The following is a 21,675-nucleotide window of genomic DNA, read 5'->3' as shown; positions in this document are numbered from 1 at the left end:
GATGTGCCTTTCTACCTTGCTGATACGGTGTGTCTTCATATATTTAACGTACAGCAAGCTTTCTAATATACAAGTATTTATATACTCTCATTGTTAGTACTTGTTATAGTTATTACACTAAAGTCTAATTTATCAGGTACTTAAGTGAAATACTTTGACTATGGTAGTAGCCATTGCCCATGGAACCGTAATTTTAATTACAGAATCAGTTTTTCGTGTCATATATTCCTTGAGAAGTTAACATAGTCATTAATTTCGAACCATGATAATTTACACACATGCACGCCATCACACAGCACCTAATGAGCGCATTGCTTCCTTGTAATGTTGCTGATCAATACTGCTAAATGTGTTTCATCTAGATGCCCCACTACACTGCCATTAAGCCCTGAGCCGTGCCGAAGCCGTAACTCAAACGTTTTCATGGTTTGGCCTTAGTGTTCCCAGAAATGCTCGTTAGACCGGTGAAGCCGTTGACAAATGGACGCTTATGTCAACTAAGCTCCCCTTCCCCACCCTCCTCTATAACCTCTTGTTTGCGGACGAACAGGCTACGAAGCAGTTCGCAGAGGGTAGTTAGCGGTGGACGCTTCGCCGCGCCCCCTCTCTGTTTACCCAGCAAAATGTGCAACGCTGCGCTCAGACTTGGACCGACTTCACAGTCCTGTGGCTCCCAGACTTCGACGCATTTGGACTGCTCGCTTCAGTGCGGAGCGGACGTTACGTTCCCACACGATGTAACTGCTGCACTTTACGTACATCTACTTTACGTACATCTATATACATTAATCAGTTTACGCAGATATTTAGCATGCCATTTTCATATTGCCTACTTCATCTCCATACGTAATTTTAATGTGTAAAATAATGAATCACGAAATTGGAGATAATTGTCAATTTGGAGCGGCACCGTTTCTGATGCCGCCTCGCAGCAAATAGACTAGCGCGACGGATAAGTCAAGTTATAGTCTGTGAACGTTGTGTTGATCAGATCGAACTATACGAAGGCGAACAAAAATAGTGTCAGTGGTGTTTTATCATCTGAGAGCTACGACGTGTGAAGTCTCATCCATTCCGATGCGAAAGTGGAATTTGACAATACTTCCCCAGGGAAGAGTCCTGGGACCTCTGCTGTTCCTGATCTATATTTAATGACCTGGATGAAAATCTGAGCAGTTCTCTTAGGTTATTCGCAGATGATGCTGTAATTTACCGTCTAGTAAGGTCATCCGAAGACTAGTAACAATTGCAAACCGATTTAGAAAAGATTTCTGTATGGTGTGGCAGGTGGCAGTTGACGCTAAATAAGGAAAAGTGTGAGGTGATCCACATGAGTTCCAAAAGAAATTCGTTGGAATTCGATTACTCGATAAATAGTACAATTCACAAGGCTGTCAATTCAACAAAGTACCTGGGTGTTAAAATTACGAACAACTTCAGTTGGAAAGGCCGCATACATAATATTGTGGGGAAGGCTAGCCAAAGGTTGCGTTTCATTGGCAGGAAACTTAGAAGTCGACTAAAGAGACTGCTTACAGTACACTCGTTCGTCCTCTGTTAGAATATTTCTGAGCGGTGTGGGATCCTCACCAGGTGGGATTGACGGAGGACATCAAAAGGGTGCAAAAAAGGGCAGCTCGTTTTGTTGTTGTTGTTGTTGTGGTCTTCAGTCCTGAGACTGGTTTGATGCAGCTCTCCATGCTACTCTACCCTGTGCAAGCTTCTTCATCTTCCAGTATCTACTGCAACCTACATCCTTCTGAATATGCTTAGTGTAGTGATCTCTTGGTGTCCCTCTACGATTTTTACCCTCCATGCTGCCCTCCAGTACGAAATTGGTGATCCCTTGATGCCTCAAAACATGTCCTACCAACCGAACCCTTCTTCTGGTCAAGTTGTGTCACAAACTTCTCTTCTCCCCAATCCTATTCAATACCTCCTCATTAGTTACGTGATCTATCCACCTTATCTTCAGCATTCTTCTGTAGCACCACATTTCGAAAGCTTCTATTCTCTTCTTGTCCAAACTATTTATCGTCCATGTTTCACTTCCATACATGGCTACACTCCATACGAATACTTTCAGAAACGACTTCCTGATACATAAATCTATATTCGATGTTAACAACTTTCTCTTCTTCAGAAAAGCTTTCCCTGCCATTGCTAGTCTACATTTTATATCCTCTCTACTTCGACCATCATCAGTTATTTTACTTCCTAAGTAGCAAAACTCCTTTACTACTTTAAGTGTCTCATTTCCTAATCTAATTCCCTCAGCATCACCCGATTTAATTTGACTGCATTCCATTATCCTCGTTTTGCTTTTGTTGATGTTCATCAAATATCCTCCTTCCAAGACACTGTCCATTCCGTTCAACTGCTCTTCCAAGTCCTTTGCCGTCTCTGACAGAATTACAATGTCATCGGCGAACCTCAAAGTTTTTATTCTTCTCTATGAATTTTAATACCTACTCCAAATTTTTCTTTTGTTTCCTTTACTGCTTGCTCAATATACAGATTGAATAACATCGGGGAGAGGCTACAACCCTGTCTCACTCCTTTCCCAACCACTGCTTCCCTTTCATGCCCCTCGTCTCTTATGACCTCCATCTGGTTTCTGTACAAATTGTATATAGCCTTTCGCTCCCTGTATTTTACCCCTACCACCATCAGAATTTGAAAGAGAGTATTCCAGTCAACATTGTCAAAAGCTTTCTCTAAGTCTACAAATGCTATAAACGTAGGTTTGCCTTTTCTTAATCTTTCTTCTAAGATAAGTCGTAAGGTCAGTATCGCCTCACGTGTTCCAACATTTCTACGGAATCCAAACTGATCTTCCCCGAGGTCCGCATCTACCAGTTTTTCCATTCGTCCGTAAAGAATTCGCGTTAGTATTTTGCAGCTGTGACTTATTAAACTGATAGTTCGGTAATTTTCACATCTGTCAGCACCTGCTTTTGTTTGGGATTGGAATTATTATATTCTTCTCTAAGTCTGAGGGTATTTCGCCTGTCTCATACATCTTGCTCACCAGATGGTAGAGTTTTGTCAGGACTGGCTCTCCCAAGGCCGTCAGTAGTTCCAATGGAATGTTGTCTACTCCGGGGGCCTTGTTTCGACTCAGGTCTTTCAGTGCTCTGTCAAACTATTCACGCAGTATCGTATCTTCCATTTCATCTTCATCTACATCCTCTTCCATTTCCATAATATTGTCCTCAAGTACATCCCCTTGTATAGACCCTCTATATACTCCTTCCACCTTTCTGCTTTTCCTTATTTGCTTAGGACGGGTTTTCCATCTAATCTCTTGATATGCATACAAGTGGATCTCGTTTCTGCGAAGTTCCCTTTAATTTTCCTGTAGGCAGTGTCTATCTCACCTCCAGTGATATACGCCTCTACCTCCTTACATTTGTCCTCTAGACATCCCTGCTTAGCCATTTTGCACTTCCTGTCGATCTCATTTTTGAGACGTTTGTATTCCTTTTTGCCTGCTTCATTTACTGCATTTTTATATTTTCTCCTTTCATCAATTAAATTCAACATTTCTTCTGTTACCCAAGGATTTCTACTAGCCCTCGTCTCTTTACCTACTTAATCCTCTGCTGCCTTCACTACTTCATCCCTCAAAGCTACCCATTCTTCCTCTATTGTATTTCTTTCCCCCATTTCCTCTCAATTGCTCCCTTATGCTCTCCTTGAAACTCCGTACAACCTCTGGTTCTTTTAGTTTATCCAGGTCCCATTTCCTTTAATTCCCACCTTTTTGCAGTTTCTTCAGTTTTAATCTACAGGTCATAAGCAATAGATTGTGGTTAGAGTCCACATCTGCCCCCTGGAAATGTCTTACAATTTAAAACCTGGTTCCTAAATCTATCAGAAACCAGTCAATATCTCCAGCCTTCTTCCATGTATACAGCCTTCTTTTATGTTTTGTATTATCACTTAATATGGGAGAGAGTGTGGCAGATATGATACGCGAGCTGGGATGGAAGTCATTAAAGCAGAGACGTTTTTCGTCGCGGCGAGATCTATTTACGAAATTTCAGTCACCAACTTTTTCTTACGAACGCGAAAATATTTTTTTGAGCCCAACCTACATAGGTAGAAATGATCATCAAAATAAAATAAGAGAAATCAGAGCCTCGAACAGAATCATTTAGGTATTCGTTTTTCCAGCGCGCTGTTCGGGAGTGGAATGGTAGAGAGATAGTATGATTGTGGTTCGATGAACCCTCTGCCAAGCACTTAAATGTGAATTGCAGAGTAATCATGTAGATGTAGATGTAGATGTACTGTGTGATTAGTCAGTGCACCGACATGTTAAATTATTAATGAAGGAAAAGGAAATTAACTGAAATGACAATCATTTTTATAAATCCAATGGATTCCTACATACCAGTGATTGAGAAATTGTCTTGCATGTCAACGCGGAAACTATGCAGCCCATTGTGGTGACATCTATGTCCCTGGGTGGAAGGGGGTGTTCTTCTGGCTTCTAGTTTTAGTCAATTTAAACGAAAAACTAAAGAAAATTCAGGATATGCTCATAAGATTTGAAAATATGGAGAAAGCGTTCGACAATTTTAAATGGTGCAAAATGTTTAAAATTCTGAGAAATATGGGAGTAATCTATAGGGAGGACAGATAATATACAGTATGTAAAAGAGCCAAGAGGGAACAATATGAGTAGAAGACGAAGATCGAAGTAATCGGATTAAAAAGTCTGTTAGACGGGTACGTAGTCTTTCGTCGCTACTGTTCAATATATACATCGAAGAACCAATGACGTAAATAAAAGAAAGATTCAAGAGCGAAATTAAAGTTCAGGGTGAAAGGATGAGATTGTTATACTCAGTGAAAAAGAAGAAGCATTACATAATCTGCTGAATGTAATGAACCAGCTAATGAGAAAAAAAATATGAAGTAAGAGTAAATCGAAGAAAGTTGAAAGTAATGACAGGTAGCAAAAATGAGAACAGAGAGAAACTTCACATCAGGATTGGTGATCATTTATGTAAATGAATTTAAGGGACTTTGTTACCTAAGTAGTAAAATAGTCCGTGACAGACGGAGCAAGAAGGACGTGGAAAGCGGACTAGCTCTGGCGAAAAGGGCTTTCCTCCCCAAGAGTAGTCTGCTGGTAATAATGAGTAGTCTGCTGGTAGTAATGAGTAGTCTACTGGTAGTAAAGAGTAGGTTACTGCTAGTAAACATAGGCCGTAAATTGAGGAAGAAATTTCTGAGTGTACGTTTGCAGCACAGCATTGTACTGTAGTCTCACAAAGACAGTGGGAAAGCCGGAACAGAAGAGAACAGAAGCATTTGAGAGTTGATGCAACAGAAGAACGTTGAAAATTACCTCGACTGATAAGATAACGAATGAGGAGGTTCTTTAGAGAATCGGCAACGAAAGGGTTATACAGAGAACACCGACAAGAAGAAGAAGAGACAGTATGATAGTGATATACGGAGAACATTGACAAGAAGAAGAGACAGTATGATAGGGATACACGGAGAACACTGACATAAAAAGGGACAGTATGATAGGACATCTGTTAAGACATTGTGGAATAACTGCTATGTTAGTACAGGAGCTACACTCGGCAAAAAGTGTAGCGGAAGACGGAGATTGGAATGTATCCAGTAAATAAGTGTTGCAAGTGCTACTCTGAGATAAATAGGTCGGGACAGGAGAGGAATTCGTGGCGCGCTGCATCAAACCAGACAGAAGACTGATAAATAAACAAAAGAAACTGATTTATAATTCTACACCAATAAATGACATGTTATCTTAATACGCATACCATTCGCCATACGTTAGTTATAATAGTTTAAACCGTCGGCTATAATGCTAGATAGACGTTGTTAACCTGAAATACGCTCTTGGAGCAAAACGGATCAGGCAGATTGGGATAGTGCCCTGTTCTGCCCCTTCATTTTTTATGCAAGTATATTTCGAATTATGTAGTCCACTTTTTCATTCTTCCTTTACCTAACTGTGTGAACATATATAAGAAAGGATCATATGAAGCAATGGATATTAACTGAATGGAAATGACAAATTCAGCCGGTTTATACTCTGAATTGAGAGCCTTAAAACCATCTAAGGAATTTAACGTACCAAAATCAACTTTGAAAAGATGCTTTCGTAAAGCTGAGAATAATCCCAAAAACAGAATTAACATATCTGATGCGAAATTCAAAAATGTGTTGATTGCAGAACACAAAGACGAGCTAGTAGTGTACCTGAAGTCAATGGAGAGTAGTCAAAAAATGAAACATATCATTTTCAGGTTGGTTGGTTGGTTTTGGGGAAGGAGACCAGACAGCGCGGTTATCGGTCTCATCGGATTAGGGAAGGATGGGGAAGGAAGTCGGCCGTGCCCTTTCAGAGGAACCATCCCGGCATTTGCCTGGAGTGATTTAGGGAAATCACGGAAAACCTAAATCAGGGTGGCCGGACGCGGGATTGAACCGTCGGCCTCCCGAATGCGAGTCCAGTGTCTAACCACTGCGCCACCTCGCTCGATCCTCATTTTCAGGTCATTGGCGTTTCCTCTAGACGAAAAAATAGCTTAACGGACAGATTTGACAAAGAAACTTGACTAGTTGGTTATGACTAGGTTACAGGATGTATTAATAGCCATCCGATGTTGTCTATTCGCAAGACAGAAAATAATATGTGATGAACGAGCAATAGCACTACACAAAGCTGGTATTAAGCATTAAAAATGACTGCAAATTTCTCAAAATCGCGTTCAGACTTTTTTTTATTTTTAACGATTTTTGGAGATTACATATTGCTTGCCTTTGCCCTTAGAAGAAAGACTAAGGGAAGGCAAACCTACGTTTCTAGCATTTGTAGACTTAGAGAAAGCTTTTCACATTGTTGACTGGAATACTTTGTTTCAAATTCTAAGATGGCAGGGGTAAAACACAGGGAGCGAAAGCCTATTTACAATTTGTACATAAACCAGATGGTAGTTATAAGAGTCGAGGGACATCAAAGGGAAGCAGTGGTTGAGAAGGGAGGGAGACATGGTTGTAGCCTCTCCCCCATGCTACTCAACCTGTATATTGAGCAAGCAGTAAAGGAAACGAAAGAAAAGTTCGGAGTAGGTATTAAAATCCATGGAGAAGAAATAAAAACTTTGAGGTTCGCTGATGACATTGTAATTCTGTCAGAGACATCAAAGGACTTGGAAGAGCAGTTGAACGGAATCGACAGCGTCTTGAAAGGAGGGTATAAGATGAACATCAACAAAAGCAAATCGAGGATGATGGAATGTAGCCGAATTAAATTGGGTGATGCTGAGGGAATTAGATTAGAAAATGAGACACTTAAATTAGTAAAGGAGTTTTGCTATTTGGGGAGCAAGATTACTTATGATGGTCGAAGTAGAGCAGATATAAAATGCAGACTGGCAATTGTAAGGAAACGTTTCTGAAGAAGAGAAATTAGTTAACATCGAGTATTGATTTAAGTGTCAGGAAGTCGTTTCTGAAAGTATTTGTGTGGAGTGTAGCCATGTATGGAAGTGAAATATGGACGATAAATAGTTTAGACAAGAAGAGAATAGAAGCTTTCGAAATGTGGTGCTACAGAAGAATGCTGAAGATTAGATGGGTAGATCACAATGAGGAGGTATTGAACAAAATTGGGGAGAAGAGAAGTTTGTGGCACAACTTGGCTAGAAGAAGGGATCGGTTGGTAGGACATGTTTTGAGGCATCAATGGATCACCAATTTCGTATTGGAGGGCAGCGTGGAGGGTAAAAATCGTAGAGGGACACCAAGAGATCACTACACTAAGCATATTCAGAAGGATGTAGGTTGCAGTAGATACTGGAAGATGAAGAAGCTTGCACAGGTAGAGGGTAAAAATGTATTTATTTATTTATTTATTTAACCTGGCAAGATTAGGGCCATCAGGCCCTCTCTTACATCTAACCAGGCATTCTACTTATTTTACAGTCATATGTTTTAGTAGACATGTTAAACTACATCTAATACAAAAAGTGAGATAAACAATTAGAAAGATACATCTCGAAAAATACATTATTGAAGAGAAAGATTTTATATAGGAGTGCTGGCAGCACGGAGTATGAGGGAGACTCATGGTGAAGGGAGGAGAAGAATAGAGAGACATGATGAAACATGATTAAGGAAAATATAAAGGAAAAGAAGAATTTTCCTCAAGGTAAGGGGCAGTTTGTTCCAGAGGCGGACAGCGGCAACTGAGAAGGAGTTTGCAAAAGTTTTTGTTTTGTGAGTGGGCACAGTTAGGATACCAGATAAGAGGGACCTCGTGTTTCGATTATGATGGCATGACAGGTTTTTAATCTCTGAAGCTAGGTACTGGGGTGCTTGCGCGACGAGGAGTCGGTGAAGTAGACATATAGTGTGGTAGTCACGCAGTTTGTCCGGCCGCAGCCACCCTAGCTCGGAGTATGAAGCACTAACATGATCATATCGGCGAATGTTGCAGGTGTAACGCACACAGGCATTCATGGTTAGCTCCAGCCGTCTTTTGTTTTCGCTACTCATGCCTTGTTGAATCACATCACAATAGTGAAGGTTCGGTAGAACGAGTGCTTGCACGAGCTGGCGTTTCAAGTCCTATGGGAACATGTTCCGAAACTTTTTGAGAGCATAGAGACAAGCAGACGTCTTTCGGCACACTGCGACTGTATTCTCCGCTCAGTTGAGATGCTCGTCCAAAGTTACACCCAAGTTCTTCACTGTTTTCTGATATGGTATTGGAGTACCTTCGAGCAGAATAGGAGGTAGCCGTTCGCGGAAATCTGAACTTATTAATTTCTGATGGGCTATTAAGATTACTTGCGTCTTTTTTGCATTTAATTTAAGCCCCAGGTTTTTCGTCCATGTCACTACTGAAGACAGATCATCATTCATCAGAGCGATTGCAGTGTTTACATCTTCAGGTCTGACGCTTAGGTAGAGCTGGAGGTCGTCGGCATAGAAATGATGTATACAGGAGGACAAAACCGACGAAATATCGTTGACATATAAAGAAAACAAAAGTGGTCCTAAGACTGATCCTTGTGGCACTCCCGAAGAAACATGTTTCCAGGAAGATTTTTCATTTGCGCAGACAACACATTGCTGTCTGTCTTTTAAGTAGCTTTCAAACCATCTCATTGCACTATCAGAGAAGTTAAGCTGTTGCATTTTTCTGAGTAATATGTCAAAGTTAACAGTGTCAAAAGCTTTGCTGAAGTCCAGTAGCGTCAATATTGTTGCCTTTCGATTGTCGATGGCATATTTCAGGTCGTCGGTTACTTTAATTAGAGCAGTGTTTGTGCTGTGATGTTTACGGAAACCGGATTGAAATTTGTCGTATAGACTGCATTCTTGCAAGTGTTCAGTGATTTGGTCATGAACAATATATTCAAGTGCTTTGGAAACAGCAGGCATTATGCTAATTGGTCGGTAATCACTAGGCAGTTGTGGGTTTTCGATCTTAGGGATGGGTCGAATTATGCTTCTTTTCCATGCAGTGGGGTATATTCCGTTCACGAGGGAAAGATTAAATATGTCAGTTAAGACAGGTACTAAGATATCGGCAACATTCTTAATCATGGTTATACCGATACTGTCGTTGCCTATTGCATCAGAACAGATTCTCATTATTGCTTTTCTTGCCGTCTTTGTTGTTACATGTTTTAGATGGAAGGTAACGTTGTTAGTTATCCTGTTTGGGGATTCTTGTGGACGGTAATTATCACCCGTGCTGGTATTCAGAGGTGCAGAGAAGAATTCATTTAATTCGTTAGCTGACACATGAAAAGTAGTTTCCGATTTTGCCTTTCCGACCCCTAAGCTACGGAGATTCTTCCATAGAGTCTTGGGTGTCAGATCGCAGCATACAAGGGAGCGAGCGTGCCTGATTTTGGCATTGCGAATGCATTGTTTCACTCTGTTCCGTAGCTTTCTATATTCTTCGAAACGCTCAGGTTTCGGATCTGCCTTGAAACGCCTTTGGGCAGCATCCCTATTAGTCATCATTTGACGTAATTCAGCTCTGAGCCATGGAGCAGGAGATTTTCTTACATGGACTGTGCGCACAGGTGCATGTTTGTCATAGAGGGCAGTGAGTTTATCACCAAGTTCATTAATTTTGCCGTCGATTGTAGGTTCTCTGATTATTTGATACCATGAGATTTCTGAGCAATCGGCTGTTAGAGCGTCAAGGTCAATACGTTTCATGTTCCTACAAGTTATGTAACGCGATTTGATCCTTGGGGGCTGCACAGAGTAGGCCAGGAATATTACATCATGTGCTGAGAGGCCAGGGGCCGATGATTGACCAACATCTCTTACTTTGTCAGTCTGTTTCGTTGCGATCACGTCTATAAGAGTATGACTGTGCGCCGTATGGTGTGTAGGTTGTAATGGAAGAATGTTCATGCTATTGCAACTAAACAATCTTCTTAGGTTTATTGCGGAGGGAGTGTCTCTTAGCGGGTCTATTTTCAAGTCACCCATTACGATGACATGTTCGTATTGACACTGAAGTGAATGTAATTCTGACTGGAAGGAACTCATTGAGCTTATTTTTTGGCGGCTTGTACACGACGCCAGTCAAGAATTTCCGACTTTGTATGTTTATTTCAATGAACATGAATTCAGCCTCTTTTTCTTCAGCAGGATTTGACATACATAAGACTTTCGCTTTGAGATCTGTTCGTATATATGCGACGACCCCGCCACCTCGCTTTTTTGATCTGTCTGCCCTAAGAAATGTGTACCCTGGGAGATGAATAGATGCAGAGGATATGTGTGGTTTCAACCACGTTTCGGATAAGAGGATTACGTGGTAGTTTAGTTGGTTGAAGAGGAGGCTAAGTTCTTCGTAATGCGCAGGTAAAGACTGAATGTTGCAGTGAGCTGCTAAAAGCTCGGACGCGTTCCGCTGAGCAGCCTGGAGTAGGGTGGCAGACTGGTTTGTCCCTTTGTTAGGCACTACCTGCCGCGAGGGGCACTGGCCGGTGTTTCCGCCAAGTGACATAATACAGGGGTGTCCGAGATTTTGCGCGCCCTGTTTGTGACTCCGCGAGTGCCGAAAGAAAGGCGACTGCAAGAGATTTCCTGAGGTTGCGGGAGTATAGAAAATGGATTAGTGGTATTCGGTGCAGGGAGGGAGGCCTAGAGATGAATACACTAAGCAGATTCAGAAGGATGTAGGCTGCAGTAGGTACTGGGAGATGAAGAAGCTTGCACAGGTTAGAGTAGCATGGAGAGCTGCATCAAACCAGTCTCAGGACTGAAGACCACAACAACAACAACAAGATGTTAAGTAAACAACTTTGTCTTAGTTTCAAGTTGATACTAGCTAACAAACCTGGCATTACCTAGATACCCATTTTGCCTATTTTCTGTTAGAAACGAAAATCCATTTCCATATATACAGGATAACACCTTTGAAACTTTGAAACAGTCATACTGATAAATATGTCTTATGTATAAATGTACAAGTGCTTTATCAAAATTAAGAAAGATGGGATTCAGAATACAAATTCTCTGTAACATTAATTGATTTCAGAACCTCATTATAAACGATATGGTAAACAGTGTGAGGTCGTCTAGGGGGGCGAAGGCTAAGCCCAAGTAAGGACTGAACTTCAATCATAACCAAGATGTTTATTGAAGAATGTGTGTTTGAAGATCACTGAAACCAATTAAAAAATTACTTGTGGGCTTTCAACAATTAATTTAAGGACACAAACAACTGGAAATCCAGGATGGAATGTGACAATATATGATAAGAATAGTTACTACTCACCATATAGCGGAGATGTCAAGTGCATAAAGACTGTGTGTGTTTTGGTCAAACGTAGACAACACACAGACAAGCACACACACACTGAAACACAATTAACACACTCTGGGTCTATCTAGCCAGAGACTACACGGGGAGAGACGGCCTTCATAATAAAATCACCTATGTTACCGGATTTATAATACGATACGCAGTATTAACCTGATATTTAGAATTCCTCTGCCCTGGCATTTGGGTACCTTAATAGATTCCGTAGGGGACGAGGCATTTGAGTTGCTTAAGAGAGTTGGAATGTGAGGAGGCGTCCTGTGACAGAAGTAGAACATGCTCTTAGCACTCAAACATGAGCCAAAACCGAATTTAATGTTCTAGTAATGTGATGTATGACGCAACAGGTATTAGGCTGATAAGGAGAGATCACTTTACCAGATGAGAGAATACTTAGAGGCTATATATATCCGATAAAATATTATTGTACATAATTTTTACATTAAGAATGATAGTTTAGTGATATGAAAATACTTTATTGTGAAATGTCTGTTATACGAAGTCTGTTGTGTTGTATGTCATTGTATCGCAAAAACTCGTGTAAAAGGTCCATGATTAAGGAATTTGTTGCTAGCGCACTCGAGCATTTCGTTGGATTGCTCACTCGCTGCCTGCGAGAGCAGTGTTGACCGCAGTAGGAACTGTGTAGCACTAGGAGTAAGTAGTAGCTAACAGTCGTGTGTATGAAGTTGGCTGGGCCTGTCGTGGGGAGCGATGGCGGAGCCTGAGCGTTGTAGCATAAGGTAAATGCATCCTCGCCCATATGTAGTATTGTTATATCAAGTCTCATCTAAATGTTTTAAAAAATCTCTTAATAATAATCTTTTTCATAAAATGTAACTTTTTACAATCATTCATTTCAATTTAAAGAATTTACTAATTCCTCCAATCCTTGGTCATCCTGGTTATTGAAAAGAAAAATCAGTTGTTTCTTTTTATACATGACAAATCTGTCAGCCAGCATTGCACTCGGCTGTACCAGAAATATTTCTTATAGGAGCAGATATATATGCGTTATCAGGCGACCTTATTGAGGTATGAATTTTCAATTTATTCAGAATGATCTTTCAGGGCCATGACGCAGCACTGCTGAAGTCCAAAATTTACCAGTTTAAATTCACAGTCAATTATTGAAAGGTTATAAGTGAGCCACAATTTTTTATTGAGAGATTAGTCACATTGTATTATTGGTAGGTTGCTTAATTCATTAATTGGGAGGTTACGCTGAACGATAATTATAAATAATTGTATTTTTTACTGTTGGGAGGTTATAATTATATTTTTACTGTTGGGAGGTTACATTCGGTTTTTGTTAAGTATAGGTCAATCTCAAAAATTGCATATGAACTTATTTACTAAAAGACTTTCTAAGTATGCTGTTATCCTCTGGAGCTGTTCTTTAGATAGGTACTTTACAGTCAGCTTAAGCAGTGTGATAATCACTATTAACACTGAGTGGAGAATTGTAACATATCTCATTTATTATTAATTTACATTACCGTCTATTTTTTTTACTATCCGTTACATTCGTCTCATTTAAGTTAACGGAAGTCTGTCTCTAGTTATATGTTTAACGAGATTCGAAACAATCTTTCGTGGGTTCACCCAGGACGCTGTTGTTCCAGTCGACAGTTGCTGGCGTCGTCATGTGGCAGATGCTCACCGATTCACTGGAGGAAGACAAGATGGCGGGTGCCATGTTGTCAATGAGAAAGATTAATTTGAAAGATACAAAATAAATTCCCGCTGCCACTTGATGTGCCATCCCATCACAGACCTCTCACTGTGAAAACTCTTTAAATTCTTGTAAAAATTGTACGAGATTTAGATGTGCTGGGATTAAATAGTATGGAAGCTGCTTAAGGCACAGATAGTCTACAGCCCAAAGACTCTAAATGCAAAGTATTGCTGTACATTCACTTTTTATAACACAGCCCGTAACACTGACGTAATACTTGGTTTCTCCTCAGTCATAATAGAGGTGACAACTGCTTAGTCACTGTTTGAGTTAATTCAAAGGTATCGTGATATAACTGCTTATAGTTCCTTTCTTCCCGGAGCACTGTTAGTCTTCACCTCCCATTGGCGTCTGCGCTAATATCTTGACGAAACGTCTGTCTTGAATTTTGTTCCTTGCAGTATTGCAGTCTTGCGATTCCTCTTCTTCATTGATAACATCACGTCGTTTTTCTTATCGAAACTTGGTCTTGTAAGTTGAAACACTACAATGCTGTTGTGATAATTTTCTGGAAGTTTTTGCGTTCCGCTCGTTACTGGGCATCCCAACTGCTTCATCTGTTTAACAACTGCAATTTTCTCTTCCTCATGCAATAGTCCGACTGCCTCTTCCTCTGCGAAATTAAAACTTTTTCACCGATTAAATTACACGTCTTCAGCTGCCCGTCTATACGTTACCGGCAACCAGCATCGACAACTGTACGGTCAATACTCTAAGTTTTCTTCCCCACATTTCAGCGTGCATTCATTATTACCAAGAAAACATCCTCTTTTTACAAAATACAGCAGATTTTTACTAGCAATCCGACGTGAGCGGTCCGTTCACTTGTTAATTTTACAGTACCGCATCAAATTTTAAACTGTCAGTTATCATTTGCTTATTCATTCTCAATAAAATTTAACAAAGATGGGATTCTTCTTACGGGGCCAAAGCATTTCTTCACATACACTGCATGCAACTGAAGTTAAAGAAAGTGTTACAGCGAACTTTATAAGTTATATTAAATTTCACTCTTACTACAATAGATTATAAAGGAAAAAGATAAGGATGTAAAAATATTTGCAATTTTCATTACACATCGAAAACTTTTACGTTGGATAGTGATACAGAAATTATCTGTGATAGTTACTTCTACACATCGACAACTCTTCACCCAAGATAGAGTATTGTTTCCTCCCTAACAATAACCCTCAACGTAGCCAAAATTTCCTTTATCTCCGTTATGATCGTATTTGCTTTAAAAGGCTGGGATTGCATTACGTCAAATTCTTATTTCAAGTCAAGAATCACGGCGACTAGGCTTAATTTATTTCTCTCGGAGTGTCCTGTGAGAATACAGTGAGTTGAATTATGCCTGACCGTTCCGGAGTCCACGTTGTTTGATATGGTGCAGGACAATCTGTTAGAGGCACTTCATTACGTTTGATCTCCGAATATGGCTAAGATTTTGGAACAGTTGTTGTCTTTGACAGCGGACGGTACTTTTGTGAGTTACTTCTGCTTCTCTCGTTACATAGGCAGAGCCCTGTGCTTTCTGCCAACCAGTTAGTGCAGATTATGTTACTTTATTGCTGAATTAGGAACTGCTAATTCTATACGGAAACTGACAAGGATCCCACCGACACTGGATCATTCTAACGGGAAGATACGCGGAAGTCGAATAAGCAGCTAAGGAGACTATACCGCTATTAGTAGGTCTCATTCGTTTATACCTCGCTGTGCAGAGTATTTGTTTGCAGAATCTCACTTTTATATGTTTGAGGCCTGTGAAGCCAGAGAGAAATGTATGTAGTTTTCTCGTAACCACACAGGAGGACATGTAGGTAGTTTTCACCGTCTGAGAAACGCCATGGAAAGACAATTCTCGGTTACTATTCTCGGATGAAAGCAATCCATAAGATAAACTCGTAACAAGACACAATGATTGTAAATGCTAGGGTTCCTTGCAGCCCTTAGAGAAAATAACTATATGTCTCGAGAGAGATAAAATGCGAAGGAAATCAAAAAGAAGTTAATTAGCTATGGGAGTAATAGAGACGATAATAATGACGTGGAGACAAGAGCTGGTGGTAGGCTGCTAGCAAAAACGGAAAAGAGAACGGTGTTGTTAGAGCCATCTTGATAATCGTCTCCACCTTCTTCCCACACCAACAGATTCCTATCGTTAGTTTCACGGGCACGTCTGACTTGGAGACAATAAATTTATACATGCTACAACTAAGATAGTGGAAGAATTAACTCGCCCATCTTCACGATCGATCGAAACCAACCGACCGCGACCAGACACTGCTTCAGACTGGGTTCGACAGCTCGTCTCCCTGGATTTTACTTTCTTGCTGGATGTGACTTCCCTGCACAGGCTTAGGGCTGGCGGCGGCAACATCTCCTGCAGTTTTACTGCCGAGCAGTCGGGGGTCTTTTGTTGCGTACGTTGGATAGGCCTGAGTGGCGCAGTCCAGTGACGAGGGACGAGGGAAGAACATGATGTTCCTCCGCGATCATCTTTGCTCTATTTTATTATATTGATTCCCAGTAATTTAAAAAAAATCATCACCATCATCTCGTGCTGTGGATCTTTTCCTTGGCAACACTTCACTCGGTTCGGAATCGCGGGGAAAATTACTTCTTTTTTTTTCTTCTTTGGAAAGGTAATTTGCTTGACATGATTAACAGCTCACGGACATATACTAAGTCAAACCATGAATGCAGTTATTCGGTTCGTAATCTCCTCTACAGATCAGGTCTGTGATTGTATTTAACATTAATTAGACAATTCGTGACACGGAGACGAAACCGTTGTTCGGAACACTATTATGTATGTGAGAGCCACAAAAGTCTGCTTTTGTGTAGGAAGTGTTTCACTGCTGACTTCGTATCTCACTGTCGTTTGTCAGTTGTAAATACTCTTGACAACTTCCAACTTTGGACTTACACGTGAGTAACGTTTTCAGGCATGATCTTTATTACTAGTTTTCAGATTTAAAGCGTTTGTTAATTTGACTCCATCCATTTCTATGACTCAAGTTGATGCTACTCCCAAACACATTCTAAACGACTCTAATGCCACATTGTTTCGATTTCGTAGCAAAAATAAATATCTGAAATACTAAACTGTTTTGCAAAGATCTTCCTCAGGGTCCATTTTAATTCACTTGCACAGAGGATACCCCGGTATATTGTATTTCAAGCGTTGTCTTACTGGTGGCGACGTCAAATGTCAGGCAAGCGTGCAACGTGATTAGTATTACCGCCGCAGAGGTACGTGGTAGCTAGGGTTGCCAAGTCAAAAATACACTGACGGGAAAAAAATCGTAACACCAAAATGTACTTTCTGGAATACATTTTTCTACGTACCACATTTAAGTGATAAACTTTGATAGACCACAGGTTAATGCAAGCGCGAGATATCCCATTGCAAACAGGAAATGCTAGTACATTAATAACATGTGTAACCACCAGAATGTTGAACTCAAACACGCAACCGTATATCCATTGTGCTGTACAGGATGTCAGTTCGTGGGATGGAGTTCCACGCTTGTTGCACTTGGTGTATCAGTACAGAGAAGGTTGATACTGTCTGTGGATGTCGCTGGAGTTGTTGTCCGAAGATGTCTCTCATATGCTCGATTGGAGACAGATTTGGTGATCGAGCAGACCAAGGCAACTTGTTGAGACTCTGCAGAGCAAGCTGGGTTACACTCCATGGAATGCTGTTCATGAATGTCAGCACAACAGTTCGAACCACCAGACTGACGTACCGATTTGCAGTCATAGTGCTCGAGATAACCGCCAGTGTGCTCCTGCTGTCATACGAAATTGCATCATAGATCATAACTCCAGGTGTAGGTCCAGTGTGTCTACACTCATGCTCATAAATTACGGATAATGCTGATACACGGTGAACCAACGCTCTGGTGGGCGGTTTGCGGGTTTAAATCACCTCTGGGTATGACCATCAGGTGCATATGACCTGCAGTCGTCATATGGTGGCGCTGGCAACAGTCGACATACGCAGAGGTGTCTTGGTGCAAGTCACAGTACGGTGCAGCGAATAAGTGTGGAAACGTTTTCAGACATGCTAATGGTGACTGTGTGTTGAAAATGCCTCAAAAAATACATACTGATGACGATGTGAGGGGTAGAATAGTAGGGCGACTGGAGGCTGGTCAAACACAGCAGGAAGTAGCACGGACTCTTAGTGTGCCACAAAGTGTGATCTCAGGATTATGGCAACGACTACAGCAGACACTAAACGTGTCCAGGCGCTACAATACGGGACATCCACAGTGTACAACACCACAAGAAGACCGATATCTCACCTCAGTGCACGCAGGCGGCCACGGAGTACTGCAGGTAGCCTTGCTCGGGACCTTACCGCAGCCACTGGAACAGTTCTCTCCCGACACACAGTCTACAGACGACTGAACAGACATCTTTTATTAACCCAGAGACCTGAAATGTGCATTCCCCTGACCCCTGGCCACAGGAGAGCCCGTAAAGCCTGGTGTGAAGGACACAGTACGTGGTCATTGGAACAGTGTTCCCAGGTTATGTTCACGGGCGAGTCCAGGCATAGTGTGAACAGTGATTCTCGCCGCGTTTTCATCTGGTGTGAAGCAGGAACCAGATAACAACCCCTTAATGTCCTTGAAAGGGACCTGAATGGAGGTCATGGTTTGATGGTGTGGGGAATTATGATTGGTGCACATACTCCCCTGCATTCCTTTGACAGAGGAACTGTAACAGTTCAGGTGTATCGGGACGTCATTTTGCACCAGCATGTCCACCTTTTCAGGGGTGCAGTGAGTCCCACCTTCCTCCTGATGGATGATAACGTACGGCCCCACCGAGCCGCCATCGCGGAGGAGTACCTTGAAACAGAAGATATTAGGCGAATGGAGTGGCCTGCCTGTTCTCCAGACCTGAACGCCATCGAGCACGTCTGGGATGCTCTCGGTCGACGTATCGCTGCAAGTCTTCAAAGCCCTAGGACACTTCAGGAGCTCCGAGAGGCACTGGTGCAAGAATGAGAGGGCTATACCCTAGCAGCTGCTCGACCACTTGGTCCACATTATGCCAACCCTGTGCGGCCTGTGTACGTGTGCTTGATGATCATATCCCATTTTGATGTCGGGGTACATGCGCAGGAAACAGTGGCGTTTTGTACCACATGTGTTTCAGGACGGTTTTCTCAACTTATCACCTATACCGTGCACTTACATATCTGTGTCGTGTGTGTTCCCTATGTGCCTATGTATTAGCGCCAGTTTTGGTAGTGTCACGTTGTGTGGCACCACATCATGCAATTATCCTTACTTTATGTGTATAGGTGTAGTATGGAGATAGGTTTGTTGCAGGTCCTCACCTAGCTCCCTCCTGGCCAAAACACGTTAATCACTGGCATTGAGGTAGAAGCACCTTTCATCAGAAAACACAACAGACCCCCACCCTGCCCTCCAATGAATACTCGCTTGACACCACTGAAGTCACAAATGCCAGTGCTTTAAGATCAGTGATATGCACGCTACAGACATATTCCAAGATGGTGACATATTCCAAGATGGTGGTCCCGGAAAAAAATGGCGGGAAATTCGTTCAGCCTGTGCCAAGTTCCTGGACTTGGAGGACCACACGCTCCTTTCCCGTCCTCCCTCCCCTTTAAATGGTGGAAAGTTAAAATCTTGGCAGAAAAATCAAAAAAGGCTAGAAATTCATGTTTATTGGCAGGAATAGCAAATTTTTATGTTCACCTTGAGCTTCAGAGATCAACTGACCTAGATCACAACCCTACCATTAGAACACACAATCTGCCATCTCAATCACCGCCATCCCTCCCCCACTACCACACATCCCCTCCACTCCTTCAATGCAAGTGAGCCTAAGTCTGTGGTGGGCTACCAGATAGGATTGACATAAGTCTTTATTACTTTGTACACAGTGTGAAATATTGCTTATTTAAGCAATTTGAGTTGCCATTTATCAAGAACTAGACAATAGGTCCGTCCAGTTTCTTCAACAACTGCTGGATGTGGAGTAGATATTTTCGCTATCACTGCAGCACTAGAGAGTTTCTCCAGCCCTTACAGCCAGTAGCGCTAAATGTGAAGGATGGGTTATAATTATACGACAGCATTCTATAAGTGAAGTACAGGGGAGCATCCTCCTGCCAATCTACAAGTAAATAGCTACTGCTGGGAGCAACATAAGGCTGGATAATATTACTACAGCACCCACTCCATCTGTAACATCCTGCGCCTATATGCAGGACTCCTGTGGGAACATCATTTGGGAATGAAACACACTTATACCTGTCTGTTAGTCAAAAGTTGCACCCTAGTCGAGAACATGAGAAATATATCGCACCATATTTTTTACTAATGTTGTGCACATTAACTTACCTGAACACGTTGTCTCAAGATGAAAAAGAAATCTGACCAGTCACCTCCAGTCATCTCCAGTCTTGTCCACCGCTATCTACCGAGTGTAATGTGTACCTGAAAAGCCAGCCAGCAGAGAAACCAGCGGCTGCCAGACGCCAGGCTAATTCATGACTTTCTGTTGCCATGGACTGTGCGACTGGTCCCGGCGCAGGTTCGAGTCCTCCCTTGGGCATGGGTGTGTGTGTGTGTGTGTGTGTGTGTGTGTGTGTGTGTGTGTGTGTGTGTGTTTGTCATTAGGATAATTTAGGTTAAGAAGTGTATAAGCTTAGGGACTGATGACCTTAGCAGTGAAATCCCATAAGATTCCACACACATTTGAACATCTTTTTGAACTTCCTATTGCTGCCCAATCCCTTCGTGACTTCCATCGCTAACTAAGCCACAATGCGAGTCAAGCGGCAGTGCTTTGGATGTATACAATAGCTCTATCAGTGACATAGACCCCACAGTTTAAAACATCCCAAACGTGCATGTTCTTTTGTCGATACACCTCGAATTTCTCGTGGGAAATGTAGATTTTTCCACATTATATTTTAGTTATTTTCAAAGATAGAAGAAATCGGACTCTAAAGGCTTTTCACATCGCTAAAGTGTCGTTACTTGTTGTGAAAATCCTGTACAGCATTTTCTCTGACCTCAGGAACGTACCACAAATTTCCTCATATTTTCTCATCCGGTAGAAAAATATCTTTTCTCATCTGTTACTTTCTGTAACTCAGGAGAGAATGCTAAGAGCATGCTCCACCTCTATCACTGGATACCTCCTTACTTTCGAACTCCAATTATGAAGTAAGCAAATATCTCATCACACATGAAGTGTCTCATCGTAACAGCAAATGCAAGTTGAAAATATCATGTTTATATCATGTTTCACTTTATGAATTAGGTAATATAGTTGATTTTATTACGATGATTAACTCTCCTTGAGTAGGTGCAGATTGAAATTCCATTAAAAGATCTCGTAACAACGAGAAAACGCCTGGTTACCACTACAACTCTCGAATCATATCAGTGGTACATTAGCCCACACTTTCATTCACCCAGCGGCATGACATTGATATCAAATTGATAAGCTAATTAATTAATTTGATCATGAGAATCCTTTTGCATGGTGAATAACTTTTCCTGCATCACATTTGGCAGGTAACTATTACAGTAGCATACGTGACGTCTCTGGATGCTTCCCATAGGCCAGATAGTCACTTCCCATGAAACCAAAACAGGTGTTAACGATCATCAAATAGCTGAAGACATTCAACGCTAACTGTGTTATGTCTATCAGTTGTCTTGTCGTGCTGGTGAAATTAAGTCAGAATTCAGGTGTTCTGATCCCGAACTAATGTTGCTGAGACCTGTCGATCTATGGGGTTGTAGGATGTTTCACTCTCTTCCCCAGCCCCTTGAAATCTTCGCCACTGGGTTGCGTATAAACGGCTGTCACCAGGCCAAAAACCTCCACCCATGTCTCAGGGCCCTACTGCCCCCAGCCTAAAACCCACTGCTCGTTGTGCCGGACACCTGTTAATGATTCCAGACTCGCTAAAGATAGCCCAACCTTCTCACAACCATTGGGAGCCCAAACTTCGCTAGGGGTACTTACCACCATGTTCAAAAATATGTTTCTGCTCATATCTCCTGCAAAA

Source organism: Schistocerca gregaria, chromosome 2, assembly GCF_023897955.1.
Source record: "Schistocerca gregaria isolate iqSchGreg1 chromosome 2, iqSchGreg1.2, whole genome shotgun sequence".
NCBI classification, from domain to species: domain Eukaryota; kingdom Metazoa; phylum Arthropoda; class Insecta; order Orthoptera; family Acrididae; genus Schistocerca; species Schistocerca gregaria.
This window is presented reverse-complemented; position numbering follows the sequence as displayed.